This window comes from Aythya fuligula, chromosome 9 (genome assembly GCF_009819795.1).
Source record: "Aythya fuligula isolate bAytFul2 chromosome 9, bAytFul2.pri, whole genome shotgun sequence".
NCBI lineage: Eukaryota > Metazoa > Chordata > Aves > Anseriformes > Anatidae > Aythya > Aythya fuligula.
This window is the reverse complement of record NC_045567.1, coordinates 20,818,657-20,835,698: the sequence shown is the minus strand read 5'-3', so window position 1 is coordinate 20,835,698 and position 17,042 is coordinate 20,818,657. Positions and strand designations below refer to the sequence as shown.

General features: G+C 40.1%; 1 protein-coding gene across 4 annotated transcripts in view; it reads left to right on the top strand.

Annotated features, from left to right (window-relative positions):
- Positions 1 to 4,303: 4,303 nt before the first annotated feature.
- Positions 4,304 to 17,042, top strand: part of NLGN1 (neuroligin 1) — a 373,716-nt gene continuing 360,977 nt past the window's right edge. For all 4 annotated transcript variants that reach the window (XM_032193337.1, XM_032193336.1, XM_032193335.1 and 1 more), the window contains exon 1: positions 4,304 to 4,481. The gene's annotated coding sequence lies outside the window, so the exon portion shown is untranslated. The remainder of the gene's footprint in view (positions 4,482 to 17,042) is intronic.

Below are 17,042 nucleotides of genomic sequence, written 5' to 3'. Positions count from 1 at the left end.
CTTTATTCTAATGTCTTCATTTATTCTTTTCCTGGTATTCGGTAAGGGTCCCTTCACACCTAAAGGAGGAAGAAAATAACCCCACACAGTTAAAACAACGGGCACAAAGAACAGGAATGTCTTCTCAAAGATACGTAGTGTGTCTGATGCATATCATTATTTTTATTTAGCACCTTTAAAATAATATTTCAATAGTTATTTAAGGTTTTCTGTAAGCTTGCTCAAGATGTTAACTCTTGATAATGTTTGCTTTGATTACTTAAACAAACAAAAACCAAAGCCTCAAAATAGGTTTTAAAATAATTCAAATAAGCTCTTTCATTTCCCTTGCTAGTAAATACTGTTTTCCTTGAAATTTTAACCCCTTAAGATTTTAGCCATACTGTTGCTCTAAACTGATCCTTGATTCCTTTCAAAGAAAGTACACAATGTCTTTGGAACCGCACCTGCTTCTACCAGTCAGTGCATGATTTCTCTGAGAGAGGAGTATAGACTATTCAAAAAGGTGAAATAAACAAAAGAAAGGAAAAATGGAAATTGAAGTTTAAATGCAAGCACTTAAATTGTTGGGCATTGTTTTTTAAGATAAAGATGTCTTTTACTTTCCCATGATGTCTCGAAGTCTTCAGATGCCCAGCACCATTGAAAATCAAGCCATTTTAATCAAGTTTGGAGTCTAAAGTTGCACTTAATTTCATATACTTATCAATAATTTATTTATATTTCATGCTCATAATTATGTTATTAATGTAACTTCAGTTATGAAACTTAATCTAGGATCATACAGTGAATAAGTAGCAAAGCCAGGAGGAAAGCATACAGGTCATATCCTCTGCCTTGTAACTCCCAGGCATGTACATTTTGCTTTTTGTCTAAAGATTGTGCATGAAGGTATGAATTTGGGAGCTAAGCAAGCTGACAATTTCTCTTCAAAGTCATCCTTGCTGCAATTCATTTTCAGCCTTCTCAGTCTCTGTTGGACAGTTACAAAAGACAGCTTTATTATGCAGCTCTCTTTCCCCTATTTTTGTACAAATCATTTTCTGTTTGTCATGTTTAGGGCACCTTCATTTCCTCCGTCTCACAGAAACAGAGATGATTACATTAAGTGTGGAAGTCTCTTCTCTTTGTTTTTGGACTGTAAAACATGCAATTATTTGACGTTATTCTTCATAAATTTTAGGGTGTTTTTTTTTTTTTCCTTTTCTGGTTGAATGTTAAAGAAGCTGGCAAGACCCATGTGGTAACACAGAGCTACATGCTGAGGAAGGCTAAACTTGTGTGAGTAAGTGACTTTACGCTGTCCCTGTGAGATGTTAGCTACCGGCTGTATTACAACATCTTCCCTTCTATATAAATCCACGGGAAAAGATGTAGAAGCTGGAAGGGACTGGAAGATAGCTTCAATCCTGTTTAATCACCACAAGTAAAGGGAAGATATTAGAAATGCCCCTGAGGCTAATCCTGACAAATCACCCTCATCTGAAGAGTAGAACTGCTATATGCAGCCATGTTATGTTCAAGCTCCAACCCGTAGAAAAACCTGAGCAAATGTGAAGCTGTCAGCCTCACCCCTAGACTTTGAGAACATCATCTTGATGCTCAGTTCAAAGCTTGGAGGGTATTCAGATACTGCAGTGGTGAGGGCTGTGCAGATAACCAACTGGCTAGAAGGTTAAATCTGCTTCTTGGGATGAGAATGCCAAATTAATGATCGCTTCAGAAATTTATACGACTTTCCAGCTGGAAACTGCATGCTGCAGAAGGCACCGTGCTGTCCAGAACAGCTGGTCCCCTGCTCCCTCTTCTCTCTCCATGGGTTCCCTTTCCCCAGAATGGCTGTTGCTTGAGCTGAGCAGTGTGTAAGGATTTGTGCACATACGTGAGTTTGGTACAGAGGTACGTGAGGTGTGGGTAGGGGGCTGCTCTTCCCAGAGACCCCTGTAGGTGTTACAGAGGTGCTGCATCCGGTGATCCATTTTTTGGGGTGCTGGCTTGTTCTGCTCCACCTGGTGCCCCGCAGCAGGTGGGAGCATCTGCCCTTGCTTTTGCAGCCATTGGAACAGTGATTAAAGATGAGATTGCAAATTCCAAGGGCACATACATTGCTCCAGAGGGTAAATCAAGGCTTTATTTGATGTAAACAGAAACAAGAGCAAGCCTTTCATGTACTGACCATCTCAGTTTTGGAGGAAGTAACCCCCCCGGTTAGTCACAATGACTTGAGGGCTTTAATAACGTGTTGTATTTGAGAGAGGTGCTGTTTTTGGCATACCTACAGGCCTTGCAGCTTTCCTTAGTGGCTGTGTTGGATACAGGGCGTAAAACTGTTGCTCTACTTGTACCAGTTTCCCAGGGGTGGTGTTTTGATTTTACAGTAAACATGTCTGTCTGGTACAAGAATTGTAAAGAATCTTTCCTGGGCTCATCTTTTAAACCAATCCCTCATCTTTTCTTCTCTTGTCAAGGGAAAGAAAAAAAAAAGGCATTAAGAAAGTTTAAGGCCCTTTCCCGTCAGTCCTACAATAACACTCAAAATTCAACTGGATACCCAAGTGCTGGGACGTGATTTTGATTTCTTCACTGAAACATAGTGTATAAAAGTCCTTGACAAAGATGTATTTTCCAGTTGAGGAAGCCCTAAAGAATTTATTCCCAGCCTCTCTGTTCTCTTCCCTCCCTCCCCTCCGCCTCGCTGCACACTTTGCTGCCTCCTCCCCTCCTCAGCTTTGCCTTCTCTGCACCCACGCCTGAGACCTGGCTTGAATCCCATTGAATTCCCTTTTAACTTCCACGTTTGTCCACTTGCACACCCCCCAGCACCTTGGGAGGCACGAAGACCAGTTGTAAATCCCAGGAGCTGCACAGTGCAGGTGTGACCACCCCATGGAGGCCAGGAGGACTCCTTGCCTCTGTCTTTTGGTGCCCTGCTGGGACGGAGCCACCGCTTGTCTGGGCTGCTCATGGTGCCCTTTTCTAACTCCCAGTTTGTCAAGAACAAAAAACATCTGCTTCTCAGCGGAGTATGTAAATGATGTGACTATAAAACGCTGGTAGTTTAGAGAGTTGTGACTTTTTATTTTGTTTCTCCTTTCTCTCCTTTCCTAGTCTTAACTGTGAGCTGGTGAGGGCTCCCAGGAGAGCCTTGCTGGAACCTGGGGCTTGCCCTACTAACCTGGCCCTCTACTGCCACAAGTTGTTCCCATGCAACCTTTTTCTTTAAAAAAACAAATAAAGTGCCCTAGAACAGCCTTGGGAAGCAAGCCTGAGCAATTCTGCTGTAGCTTGTGTTATGGCTCCAGTGTGCGACCTGCTGCTCGCCCTCCGTGCACCCGATATTGACGTTTGCCTAATGAAACGCTGCCCTGGAAAATGTATGGGCGCCCATTAATAGAATAATTAAAGGTCTGGGGAAGGCTCTGATGAAACGTGTCAGGGAGGAGGAGAGCAGGAGTGAGAGAGGGGAGGTGAGATTGAGCTGCCCCCCTCCGGGAAGGAAGGGGGTGCCCGGGGGCTTCCCCCTGTTCTTCCCCAGGCTATGTTATGGGAATTTGGGGGGCTTGGGAGAGGGGGAGATGCGATGAGAGGGGAGAGACCCCACGGGAGGGGGGTGCACAAAAACCCCACGTACATCCCCAGAACCCCATGGGGGGAGGCAAGGAGAGGGGAAATTTCCCCCGGCGGCGCCCTGGGGCTGCGGCTGCTCCGGCGGCTGAGCGTCACATCTGACGCGCGGCCCGGGCACACGCACCGGGCACACGCACACGGCGCCGGGCACACGCACAAGCCGGGGATCCCCGCGGGGTCCCCCCCCGAGCCCTGCAGAGCCCGGCTGCGTGGCTGTCCGTCTGTCTGTCGGTGTCCGTGCGGGCAGCAGCAGGCCGGGGGGGAGCCGCTCGCCCGCAGCGGGGGGCGGTCGCTGCTCCCCGGGCTGGCGGATGGATGGCTGGGACGCAGCCCGCCAGCCCCTCGCTGCTCTGCTCCGCTCACACGGCTTTCCTCGGGGTTATTATTTTTTTTTTTTTTTACCTTCAAAATCTCCCTTGGAATTTTGTCTTTTGCAGCTTTTTTTTTTTTTTTTTTTTTTTTTTTTTTTTTTTTTTTTTTTTCCTTCCTCCCTTCCCCTCTCGCTCTCCGTCTTCCTGCCGAGGATACGTTTTGCTTGCCAAGTTTGTAGTGACACCTCTCAGATTCCCCCACTCCCTATTTTTTTTTTTTTGGGGGGGGATCTATTACAGTGCCCGTTTGTATGTAGACATACCGTGGTTTTTTTTTTTTTTTTTTGCCTCTTTTTCAAGAAAATTGGAATTCTTTGGGAAGCAAATGGATACGGAGGAGGACGATCCTAAAAATCTCCTTTTGAATCTGTAAAAGAGGTGCACGAAGAAATTGCTTAAATTCAGCCATCAATTTAGCTTCATATTAAGCACCTCGAAGTATTTATGATTGCAGAGCAGGTGCAAGCGAGGATTAGTAATAAGGTAAGGGAGCTATTTCCATCTTTGAGGCAGCAGCATTTGCTCAGGGTTTTCAGCAGCTTCTCTTTTTTCATAAAATCTGGGCTGATTTAATTGCATTTTCGGTGCTGTTCTCCTGTCCTTCCGAGTCTTAGAATACGCCTGCTTGCTTCTCCTCACTAACATCCATCCCCTCTCCCTGCCTGCTCTGTATTTGGGAGTTTCTCTGCCGTGCACATGTTTTGGCTGGTATTTGGTAACTGTTTAAAACCACCAATCCTCTGGTTAAAATGATTCCTTGCCGTGCACTTTCTCCACCCAGCAGGACGCCTGCAAAGCCCCATGGAAAACCGCAACACAAAAGCTTTTTTATTTGCATTTCAAAAGGAGAGAGAAGTAGTTAACCCCCCCTAGGGGGAAAACGGGCCGGGGGTGGGGAGGGAGGGTAACAATCACGTCCTCCCTCTGCTGAAAGCGAAAGAATTCCCCTCCTTCACCCCCCCCACCCACGGGGGTGGTCTGGTGTCTGGGTGCCAGTTTCTGCCCTTCCATGGGGGGGTGCCTGGGGGGCTTTGGGGGGGCTGAGCCCTCCACCTGCGCTCAGTAGCAGATGCTCCCGGGGGCCATGGGATGCCGGGGAAGGGGGATTCCTGCCGGGGAGGGAGGGGAAGGGAGCCCCGCGGTTCCTTCGGGGATGCTGCAGGCTCCAGCAGCAGCAGCCTTTACTAATTTTTGTTTTATCAGCTCTATTTAGTGATATAAATGGCACGAGCGAGGACATCAATTACCAGCTAACCGCGGCGATAGTCCGTGGTTTATGGGATTTAATGATTTCTCTTGTTTTGAAAAAGCTCTTGTGACGCTAACAATAAAGAACTCCATAAATCATCTAAATGAATTGTGTCCCAGTAAAGGCAATTTTTAGTCTTTTGTTGCGTATCTCCCCGTCCCGGTAATTAATTGCAGTACCAATCGCGAACATATTTGTGGTAATAAAGGTGCCATTACTGAAAAGGGACTTTCTCAATGTGGGGCCCATGTTTACAGAACTCCTACAGCGTGTCTTAGCTGTAGACAACCTTTGTCCTGTCCTCTCGAAATATAGGAAGCGATGGGAGCAGTGTGAAGTGAGCGTGGTGTGTGATCATACCTGTTTGTGGCATGGCACGTACCTTGTCCTCACCCCAATAGCACTGGAAGTCCTTTTAATGGACTGCTTCAGTGACTTAGGTTGAAAGCAGGAGGTAATCATCACCTAGGCCTTCTGATTATGTTTTGATTAAAAGGAAAGGCTTTTTTTCCTTTTTTTTTTTTTTTTTTTTTTTTATTTCTGGTAATCTTGCTGATTCTATCATTAGCTTGTCAAATCCTCTTACAAATAAGCAGGAGCAGTGCAGTTCAGTGCTTCAGCAGAGCATAGCAATGTTCCTGCAGTTATGTGAGAAAAGCTCCTCTTTCGTACCATCCTTTTCTGTTGCTTTTTCCCCCCTCACCTTCTTCCATATTCACGATTGTATTTTTGATCCATTATTTAGAATTTGGATGTATTGGAAAGGCTGGAATAAAATATTGCAGTTCTTTCAGAACACAGGGAAACATGCTATAAGGAAAGGGATCAAGTTTGAATGTTTTAGAAAACAGTTGAGCCACAACATTTACATTTACCTGAGTTATATTTCTACTGCTTTTAACAGCCTTTAAAATAATCTGTGGTGATAGATGTAACAGACATTTATACGTATGTATTTCATCCGTGTAGTTCGCTATGTGTTCAGGTGAACAGGCTCCCCTTAATGCTGCTGACAAATTGTTTACTGCATAAAAACATTAATCACGAACTGAAGAGGTGCAGGTTCAATTCCCCATCCGATTAATTGGGCTGGTAGCTGCCCAGCATAATACAATTACAGAGATATGCTGGGTCCTTAAAAATGTATCATGTGTCTTTTTTGGAAAATACCCATGTGCACAATCTGGTAAGACTGAGTTCCTTGTGGCTGTTGCATAGACACGTGAGTAAGGTTAATGGAACTCTTAAGAAGATATTTTATGAAATGTATGTAGACTTGAGTGCTGTTTTCTTTGACACCTTCTCATTAGAGTGAGTTTCTAGAGAATGAAATATCTCAGAGATGCTGAGTTCCATCTCACTGTCCCCACTCAAGCAAAAAGTTCCACAGACTTCATGAATCCGTACGTAAAGATGTTTTCAGTGAGAATTTTCTGACTGTGCAATCAGATAACTTAGATGTGGTAACTATGATGCTAATACTATTTATTTAAAGTTAATTTGTCAGTGTTAGAAAGTTTATGGTTTATCTCCATTAACTGAAAAAGGTCAAAGAGCATTTCCTGTTGTGTCATGAATGCAGCCACTGCCATTCCTTCTTTGTCAAAGACCAGTTAGTCAGTGAGGACAGATTGGGGTTGGAGCTTTTGAAATTTCTTTCCTCTGAACATATGAAGAACACTTAGAAAACTGAATTGGTGACTCACTAGAAAGCTTGTCTATGTACCTTTTTGCTATTCATCTGTGTGCATTTGAGCATATTCTGGTTCTTGAATTGACTGGTCATTGAAGAAATTCTCTGTTTATTTGTTTATTTTCCTGTTTGAACATGTTTTTCTCCATGTGCTATAATAAAAATAATTTCTTAGGCAACAGCAAGTTGGAAGTAAGTGCTCATGTTCTTTAGTCAACACAGAGATTCCTTTCTGGACAGAGAACATTGCTGACTGGGGTGTATAGAAAATTAAATCTCCAGCTATGATTTCTGTGGAAGTACGATATATTTCCTAATTAGCTCTTCATGTTAAATTAGCTTCATGAAGTTTTTGTTTGTTTGTTTTGTTCTGTTTCAGGTAACAAACTGTATTACAGAACTCCCATATTCTAATCCAGATGATGGGATTCTGTAATTTTGCATTGGAAAGCAATGGATACAGTTTTTCAGGCATCAAAGAAACAAATCTGTTGTGCCCATGTCTGTTATTAATACCACTGCTTGATCACGTTTCAACTTTTACCTTGGAATCTCATTCGGGTTCAGAGCACTGCAGTGCAACATGTGGACAAGTTCTGTTGCTTTTACACTCATGTAACCTCATCACAGTCAGCAGGATGAGCTCCGTGAAGCATGCCAAAGTTGTCACAACTCAAAAAGATGTTCATGTTTCATAGAATCAGTCAGGTTGGAAAAGACCTCTAAGATCATCAAGTCCAACTGTTAACCCAGCACTGGCAAGTCCACCACTAGACCATATCCCTGAGCACCACATCTACATGTCTTTTAGAAACCAGAACTAATGAAAGTTGCTTTCCCAAAGATTTCTGACTTAAGAGTGAAACTCTTCCCCAGTTTCTGATGAGAGCTTCCATTCATCTTCCTCTGTCCCTGATCGTGTATTGCTTCGTGTATTATTATTATTATTATTTTTTTTTTTGCCTGTCAAGAGAGGTTGAGAGGAGCATTCAGTCTTGCAGAGTTTCTTATGTCTGTTTTCAGGACTTTTTCAAGAATTTTTCCTGTTCCTCAGATAGGTTGGACTGAATTCACCAACCAAGTGTGGTTGTGTAGACCTTACACACCAACAGACCACAAGTGCAACCTTGTGTAGGTTACATATTTCCTCATGAACCAACCTGTCAAACTGTTCACTTACTTCATAGCTTTCCAGTGCTGTGAAGCTTTTACTACTGCTGACAGCTGGTGAGATGGTGCCCTGGCTTCATGTACTGGTGGTCCCAGCTTTGGGTCTGAACTCTCTATGAAGCTCCATTGGGAAAAGGTCCAGCCAGAAATCTACTGTGTATCCAAGTGGTTAAGACTGCTTTTTGTTTTTCCTTTTTGTATGGTAAATAGACTTCATAAACAGACTTTAAAATTTCATAAGAGACTATCTTTAGCTAGGGAAATGACCATATATGACCATATTCTTATGATGTTGGATGTGTGGTTGGTTTCTACAGCTTTCCAGGAAATGGCAATACCAGCATATGGTTCTCATGTGTGCTGGAGAAGCTCTTGCAAACTCAGGAAAAAAAAAAATGCTTTGAAGCCTTTTTTGTCTTTAAATATGTATCTATCTCAAGGTGTACTTCCAAAATGAGATTTTGTGGTAGCTTTGTCAAGGTGAAGACCTTGGAACAAATTCTTGACTGTGTCTTTTTTTTTTTTTTTTTTAGCTGGAAGACTAAAAAGCACTGTGCTTCTGGAGAGGGACTGTGTTTTAGGGAGGTTTTCAGACTTCGTATTACACAAGAAGAAAATAGAAAGAATACATTAGCTACATTGTTAATCAGCTTAGTGACTTTATATACCAGGAGAGTGGAGAAACACCAGGAAAGAAAGCATTTATATTTATGCATTTCAGTAAAATAATATAAAAACGACTATAAGATGTTTTCCAGAGCCTTGGTAACAGAACTTCAATTAGCATAAAATTTCCAAGGACAGTGATAAATAAATACCAGATGCGCTTATTTATTTATTTAGGATTTGATCCATTTCCTATTGAGGGGAACTTTATTATTCAGAGGAAGGAAAAGAGGGAGGCTGTATTGTTCCTCTGAAGGACTTTCCACCCTGGTTGCCAGAAAACATAGCACAGGAGTTCTGGATTTAGAGTAGAAATTTTGTTACTGTTTATGAGTTAGCTAACGACACTTAATATGGTGAAAGTTCACTTTAAGGAAGCTTGAATATAGTTAAAGGTATTTATTTATGACTCCTGCCTTTTCTTTTGTTCAACGGTTATTCAGAATTGGCTCATCTGTTATTTTCAATAAAGCATCACCTCCAGCTGAGATATATTTGACTTTTATATTTGTTAAGAAAAAAACTGAACTGGGTAAAATTGGGACTGGCTCCAATTAGGCATATTTATTGGGCAATTAAAATTAAAAGCAGATTAAGTTTTACTGAAAGACATAGCCAGGTAGCAATTTATATTGCAGTAAAATGAAAATTAGATGTTACTGAGTTGTAGAAGAAGAGCTGAGTGCTGAGGTTTTATTGCTCATTGTTTGTATTCCAGGTTCAACCAGAGGGTTCAGTCAAAATCATCACCTGCTTATGCAAGGCACTGTATGAATAAATAATACATTTTGTGTCCCAAGGAGTTTCGCCTTCACTCTACAATGAGTTCTTATCTTGTGATTTACCACAGTTGTGCTGAGTTCATGTGTTCATGACATGTGGAAGTAACGTAAATTGTGGATGAACTGGAATACAATGTGAAGGCAGAGTGGTCAGAACAATAAATTGTGTTCTCAGTGAATCAATATTTGGAGGCACTTTTTGGAAGAAAATCCATTTGAGAACTTCCCTTGTCTTTGATAGACTCTGAGAAAAAAATATACGTATGTATATTGACAAGCACTATACTGTATGATAGTGCAAATACGTAAAAGAAATGCACTGCCTGATTCTAACATCAGTATAAATAAGTAGAGATTGAGAGTAGAGTAGAGATTTTTAGGAAACACAAAATGTAATGATTTCATTGGTCTTCGTTCACCTCCAACATTGTCTACTCATACAAATCTGATGCTTTTGTAGGTTGTTGTGGTCAAAATTGACGCTGACCATCATATTTTAGTATGTTTTCTGGAGTGAATAGGAGGAAAATCACTACCCAGACGTAAATCTTGTAGCATTTGGAATCTTAATGATGGAGAAAATCTTAAAAGGGTGCCACAGCTTTCCTTTTTGACCATTTAGCAACATTTTGCATTGCCTAGGTTCTTGTCCCCATTGCTGAGGGAGAGACACTTTTCTTTGTGCCTTACCACGTTCGTAGAAAGTGTTCAGTGGCTCATTGCCATTGACTGGGGTACAAAGGAATACGAGACCTGGTGTGATGGTTTGGTCCTTGCTTTTCCCATACTTGTTCTTCACCCAGCTGTGGGGCCCATGATGTGGCAGTTATGCTGTGACAGTTTTTTTTCCAGCATACTCACGTCTAAGGTCTTTGCTGCACATCCACAAGAAAGAAACACTGGGGCACTTTCAGTCTCATGCCTTTGCTTGGCACTTACATTAAAATATATTCCAGTACTCAATCTATTTTGTTTTCCCATCCATAAATTGAACTACTACACTGAGATGCTGTGAGGATTAATGAATGCTTGGAAAGCTCACTGCAGATAGAAAAAATACAGTACTGCCTCTTCAGCTCATTATGTATAACACTGCATAGTTTAAAAGTTATGAGAATTGCATAAAGGCTCTGGCAGAAGAAGCAAGAAAATATTGAACTTCCCATTAATGGGGGAGCCACAGGTCTTTCTTCATCTGCCATCCATTCTTTGTTCAGAGACCAGCAGTCCAATGAATGATCCCATTCTCGGGAGCCTTCTCCTTTGCAACAGCCTTTGAAAATGAGGAGAGTTTCACATGGGGAAATCTTGTTGGACCTCTGATGGACACTGTTCAGCTTTTGCAAAATGTCAGTATTTAATTTTTTTCAAGTATGTTTTTTCCAAAATAACAAAGCTTCCTTATGTATATGGGCATGGCCATTCAGAAAGTGGTTATGTGTTTCTCAAAAAAAAAAAAAGAAAGAAAGAAGAAAGAAAGAAAAAAGTAAATTACTTAATATAGACTAAGATGGCATTTGTGAAATCAGTCAGCATTTGTGATGTGAAGTTAGAATTCAGTTACATTAAACGTTTCAACAAACTATCTAATATTTCACTTTCTCCTTAGAGTTAATCATATTTCCCTGGGAATTATAACTTCCTAGGTCAAAATTTATATACAATATTTTGAACATATTTAAAAAATAGTTTTGAATAATTAGGGAACTGTAAGGAAAATTATGATCGGACTTTAACCATCATAGAACTCTGATGAAAACATCCACGATGCTAAGCATTGCATTTCTTCTCCTACTGTAATATTTTATGTGGGGTCAGGAAACCTCTCAGAAATTCAGAGAAGGAGTAACTGTGATACTACAGTGACTTAAATTCAAAAAACAGCGTGAAACTTCTAGTAGAACTCAAAACTATCTAAACACCAAGGATTCATAATCTCAACTAAAAAGTTGAGCCTGGTGTTAGTGAAGCAAGCCATTTGATGTTCAGTTGATAATATAATTGAACTCTCACTTTGTAATTGCAGTCATTCTGAAAATATTTGATATTTCAAAAAATGCAAGATGGTTCTTAATCAAAGCAGAGAGAAACATGCAAACTCCAGCAACGAGTCCAACCTTACCTTCGGTTATCTGTGAATAAGATACCGTGTGATACCATACTGCTTAGCGTGATGCTTTCAGAGCTTTCCATCTAAAGGCAAATTCTGTAGGCAATTCTATACGAAAGGTAGGAAAATTGATTATTTTACAGACTAACAAACCCAGGCCTGCACAATACTGAGCTGACATTATCTGGTTCTAAACGGAATCACGGGGAGCAAGATTTGTATGATCTAGAGAGCCGCTCTGGTGTCAGCGCCAGAGGGAGCCGCCTGCCCAGCTGTGGGCCATGTAACAGCTTAAAGGCTGGAAAGAGCCAACAAAAAGGGACAAAATGGCAGAAAAAAAAAATGGTAAGCTGATGCCTGTCCATGCACAAAAAATAATATTTTAAAGTTGAAGTTATATTTGGTGTGTTGATTTGTTGGCCATCTGACGTTTTTCTTCTATTAAATACTCTTAATTAATTGCATTCAAAATTCTAATCTAGCCCTTTTTTTCTGGATTGTTGTGTAACAGTATTTTGCAGTTTACAAAGAAGTACTATAAAAATGAATGTTGATTCTCAATTAAAACTGTAAATTTGGATCCTTTATTTGCTAGAATTGTGTCAATACATTTTGTGTTTACATATTGGACCTTTACATTTGCATTCTTAATTGGTACAATGTGATATCTGGTAGGAATATATATAAGGCTAATTCTCCTTTTCCTCAAATACCCACCTTGTTTTCCCTAGTAATTCCACATTGTATCTGGGTAACGTATATTCTCTTAGATTTCTCAAAACTGGAACATGTGATACAACAATTCTGGACTTCATTGGAAAAGTAATATTATTCAGGTATTTCTGTGGAGTTCATAGGTTGCAAAGTGAAATCAGGGCTGAGCTACTGTTTTGTATAAAAAAAAATAATAAAATAAACAAAGAATAACAACCCTTTCACACCTCCTCCCAGGCTCTGGTGTAAACCATTTGTAATCTACATGCTACAACAGACAAAAGAGGAGGGAAAGGATATATTATCCCTTGAACAAAAGAAGACTTAAGCATTTGCTTAACTGCTTCTGTGAGTTGTCCAGGGTCACAGAATAGCCTCTGGCAGAGTGAGGAATTGAACCTGAACCTCTGAAGTTGTAGTCCCGCACCTTATTCATAAGATATTCCTTCTTCTCTTAACCTTTCTGCCATAAAACGTGATCTCTGTACACCAAAGATAATGCTGTTAAAACTAGATTTGTGTGTTCTACTACTGCGGTAGTAAAATTCACTTATTTACAGGCATGCACACACAGACGCGCATACACATGCACACAAATCCTTTCCTTAGACAGGGGCTCTGCTGATAAGGCAGTGTAATAGTACTAAAATCAATTCATGAGCTGCAAAGTTATTAAGCTGTAGCAATTGAAGTGTATTCAATCTGTCTGCTTAAGAGATTTCCAAGACAGGTGCCTACCCACGGAAATGTGTAGAGAATGTGTATGTATACAGCTGCACACACACGTCTAGAGCCTGTGTGTATATACATACACATATGCACAAGGAGAATACTGAATTGCATATATATAAGTTATACTGCTAGATTTAAATGGAAAACTGGTTAGTTTCCAAGTTCCTTCTTTGAGAGGATATGGAACAAATCAGAAATCAAGAATCTGGCAGTATAATGGTCATAGCCTGAAATGTTCCAGCTCAGGATCTCTCTCTATGCTTTCTGGCCAAAACAGGTGAGTAGAGGGGCAGGGGATCAAATGAGAAGGGGTATTTGGGTCACAGGGACATCTAAGTGTTGTACTGAGATACCAAAGTCCTTAAGGGATCTCTCATAGAAAGGTCTGGCCAGAACAAACTGACCTGAGGCACCAATTAAAGCTCCTGGTTGGTTCCTTTTCTTCACAGTATCTCCAGGAAAGCTGTGTGTCAGTACAACTTCTCTAGCTCCTGCATAAGGTAATGGTCTTTAGATCAGCCATGGAAGAACCACAGATTTCATTAAATTTGTAGCCTTTTATCAAATTTCAAGAATCAGGTTCGTCCCACTGAAACAGGAGAAGGATGTTAGTTTTGACAGCCTGTAGAAAAGTGAATCGCAACCTGAAAGCTGCAAAATTTGCAGTTATGACTTTGAAACATATTCCTTCACTGTTTGCAAGTTCAAATCCTAAAAGGTTGTCAGAAGCAGACGAAAAAACCTGAAGCATTTGTGAGAGAGTCAGTGTGTTTTTAATGTGATTGACTTCATCTTTCTGGTCTTTGATTCAGTTTTTACTATCTCTTTCTTTCAAAGACCGAACAAGAATAAACAATTTGTTATGATTTAACTGTTTGTGTGAAGGACATCTGGATTGGAAGTTCATATAAAAAAGTATTCAGTTTTCTATCAGGTCAAGTACAGTGTTCTCAAAGCACCATTTGAAACTGTCATATATATTGTACTTTCTCAAAAGCTTTTGCAAATATGTTTTCTAAGTGAGGCTATTTATCCAAGAACCTTCTCTCAGCCAAGCGTTCAGAGAACAGTAGCTGTTGTTTGTATCTTGAAGGAGATTATTTATTACTAAGACAAAATGAGTCTGCACTAACTCACTTCTCTGTGCAGGGTGATATATCAAAACCTGGAGTATTATGAAAAAATCAAGGTGGAGTAATTGGGCATCTGAATGGCACTTGAACTCCGATCTGCATAATTGTAAATGGGCTCACATTGGTGAAAAAACTCTATACTGTGGCAAAGTCTGGTTTGTGGGTTGCTTGGGGGAAAATCTCTAAAGATGTTAGTTTCCTAGGTTGTTCATTTGAATTCAAAGAGGACCAGCAATCATCCTTTAGAGCCACAACCAAAAATAGGTAGGGTGATTTAGCTCAACTGGGGCTTAGTCCAGAGTCCACTGAGATCCATGGAAAATTTCCTAGTGATACTGGTCATCTGTCTATCAGTTTCCAGTAGCTTTGACAATGCTATGTTCTTCACTAAATAATGACATTCTAATGAAAAATATTACATCTGTCTATTGAGTTTCTGTAAAGAATCATTTTTTTCATTGCTTCTCTTTAAAAAGATCTCAAGGAAAATTATATGCTCAGTTTTTCATCTAGAGCTCCACTGAACCTTCTTACCAACAACGCAATAATGTAGCTCAAACACACTATTGTCAAAGGGCAAAGTGCACAGAAAATGGTTAGGCTTTGTAATTATGTCTTGTGACATGAATGAATACAGGCAATCATGTGATAGCTAAAGCTTTTAGTTTAAATAAAAGAAACATTCCAGAATTTGCCACATAGGGAGGTCATCAAATCAAACTTTCAGGCTAGATTTTTTTTGAAAGGCTGGATGATTTTATGGCCATTAATAATATTTGTAGCACCAGTATGCAAACCAAGATAAGAATAATCAAATCTCATGCTTCAGGGCATAAGCTAATCACCTGCTGGGTTTGGTATAATTGGTTTACTGCATTTACTAGGAAAGGAGGTTCACTTTCTCTGAAACTTTGAGTTCTAGCCACGCTCACTGAAAGCATCCTGGATTTAAAAGGCTAGTTTCCTGATCCCTTTTGATTGCTCTTTTGTCCATAAAATGATGTGTAATGAGGGCCAGTTAACATTAATATTAGAACCTTATTTTTGTATTTCTTGATTTAAAGTTGTGTTAGTATGAGTTGCTCCATTTTATATGGTAGAGACTACAAAAGAGTTCCTTGTTTTTGCTATTTCTTCAAAAGTGGAAAAGAAACCAAATGGTATAAGAAGAGGCCTTTGTGATAAATTGCTGAATAGTGTGCACACAGACACAAACACACATTAATTCATATGTTAAATTACAAAATAATCATTTTATCTATCTGTCCTGGTATCTGGATATAGATAATGGATGTGCTACTTAAATAAATAACTAAAAATGTTTACAATGCTTTGCAGGCCCCAAATTAGACAAGTAATAAGTTGTAATAGGTTTTTGATTAACTCCTTGGCAGTAGGAGTTGGATTTACCTGATACAGGGTCTGTTTCTGGCAGTGGATTCACCAGAAGCCACCTGCTCAAAAGGATTAATTCTGTAATTGAATCTCTGCTCATTTTAGTGAATGTGTTTTGTTTTCTTAGGCCCAGATTGTGGTGGATTCTGGCATGTGGGTATGAAGCAAGGAAGCGTAAACATTTTTCCCTTCTGGTCCTCTTAACGGAAGCTGACCACGCGTGCAGTCCATGTGTTGTAGTGAACAAAAAGAGCGTTCCAAGCATTGTGCCTTGTAAAAGAGAAAAGTAAGGGAAGGCCTATGCTCCTTAGCAAAAACATATATGAAGTAACAGGCAGTGAGATGTCCTAAGCAGAGTTTATACTTAACCTACCCACCCAATTTATAGGAATCAATGTCAGTTTTTTTTTCTGTTTTTCTTTTTTTTCCTTTTTTTCCTGGAGCATGCAATACATGTGCATTTACAGAAGATTTTTGAAGCTCATGAGCAGAATAGTACAGTACTGTACTGGGATTTTCCACTGCTGTTGCAGGGGAGTAGGGGCTGGGGCTAATGGGAGATCTGGAACCTCCTTACTGCCTCACCTTAGCTCAACCTGCAGTAAATTTATACCTGTCACTGGCTGGAAGTTTGAGCTCAAACAAGTACAGGACTATTGTTAAATGTTCTGCTGAAGGGTTTTATTTTATTTTTTTTCCCTTCTGTGTACAATTCAAGGTGTTGACCTGCACAGGAATAAGAAAGGAAATACTCCTCTTAAGAAAAGAACAACAAAAACATAATCAAGTTCATTATCCACGTGAAAGTCCTCAAATGCAAGCTTGGAGGAAAACCTGCAATACTGCTGAAATATACGTGGCAGGGTTTTTCTCCAGCTGATTACTTTTAATAAGACATTTTCATAATTTCCACACACTGGTAATCATTTTATTGCTTTTCTTTATCTATACCTATTACTGTTCATAGCATAGCTGCTCGGTTCTGATAACCTAGTGGAAATGCATTCCAAGAGAAGCTCAAGATTTGAAGAATTTCATAAAATTCTCTGAATTTCCACTTCAAAGTACACTGGCAGAGTTTACTAGGGCTGTTATTAAGACATTTGTAGTTTTAGTATTTTGATCTGGAAATATGGTTATTTCATTTCCTGGTTATCTATATGCTTCTTTTCTAAAGGAATCTAGGCCTTTCAGTTATCAGTCCCTAATTTAGATTTTACAATTAGCTGGCCCATTACTCTAGCAGCAAAGTATTGGCCTATGATGGGATTCCAGAGATCATCACTGGATAAAAAAAAATCAGCCTTACAAAGACAGACCCAAGTGCACAGACAAAATTTTGCCCAGTGTTTCAATATGAGAACCTGTTAACTGGTCACATGTAAATAACCCATGAAAGA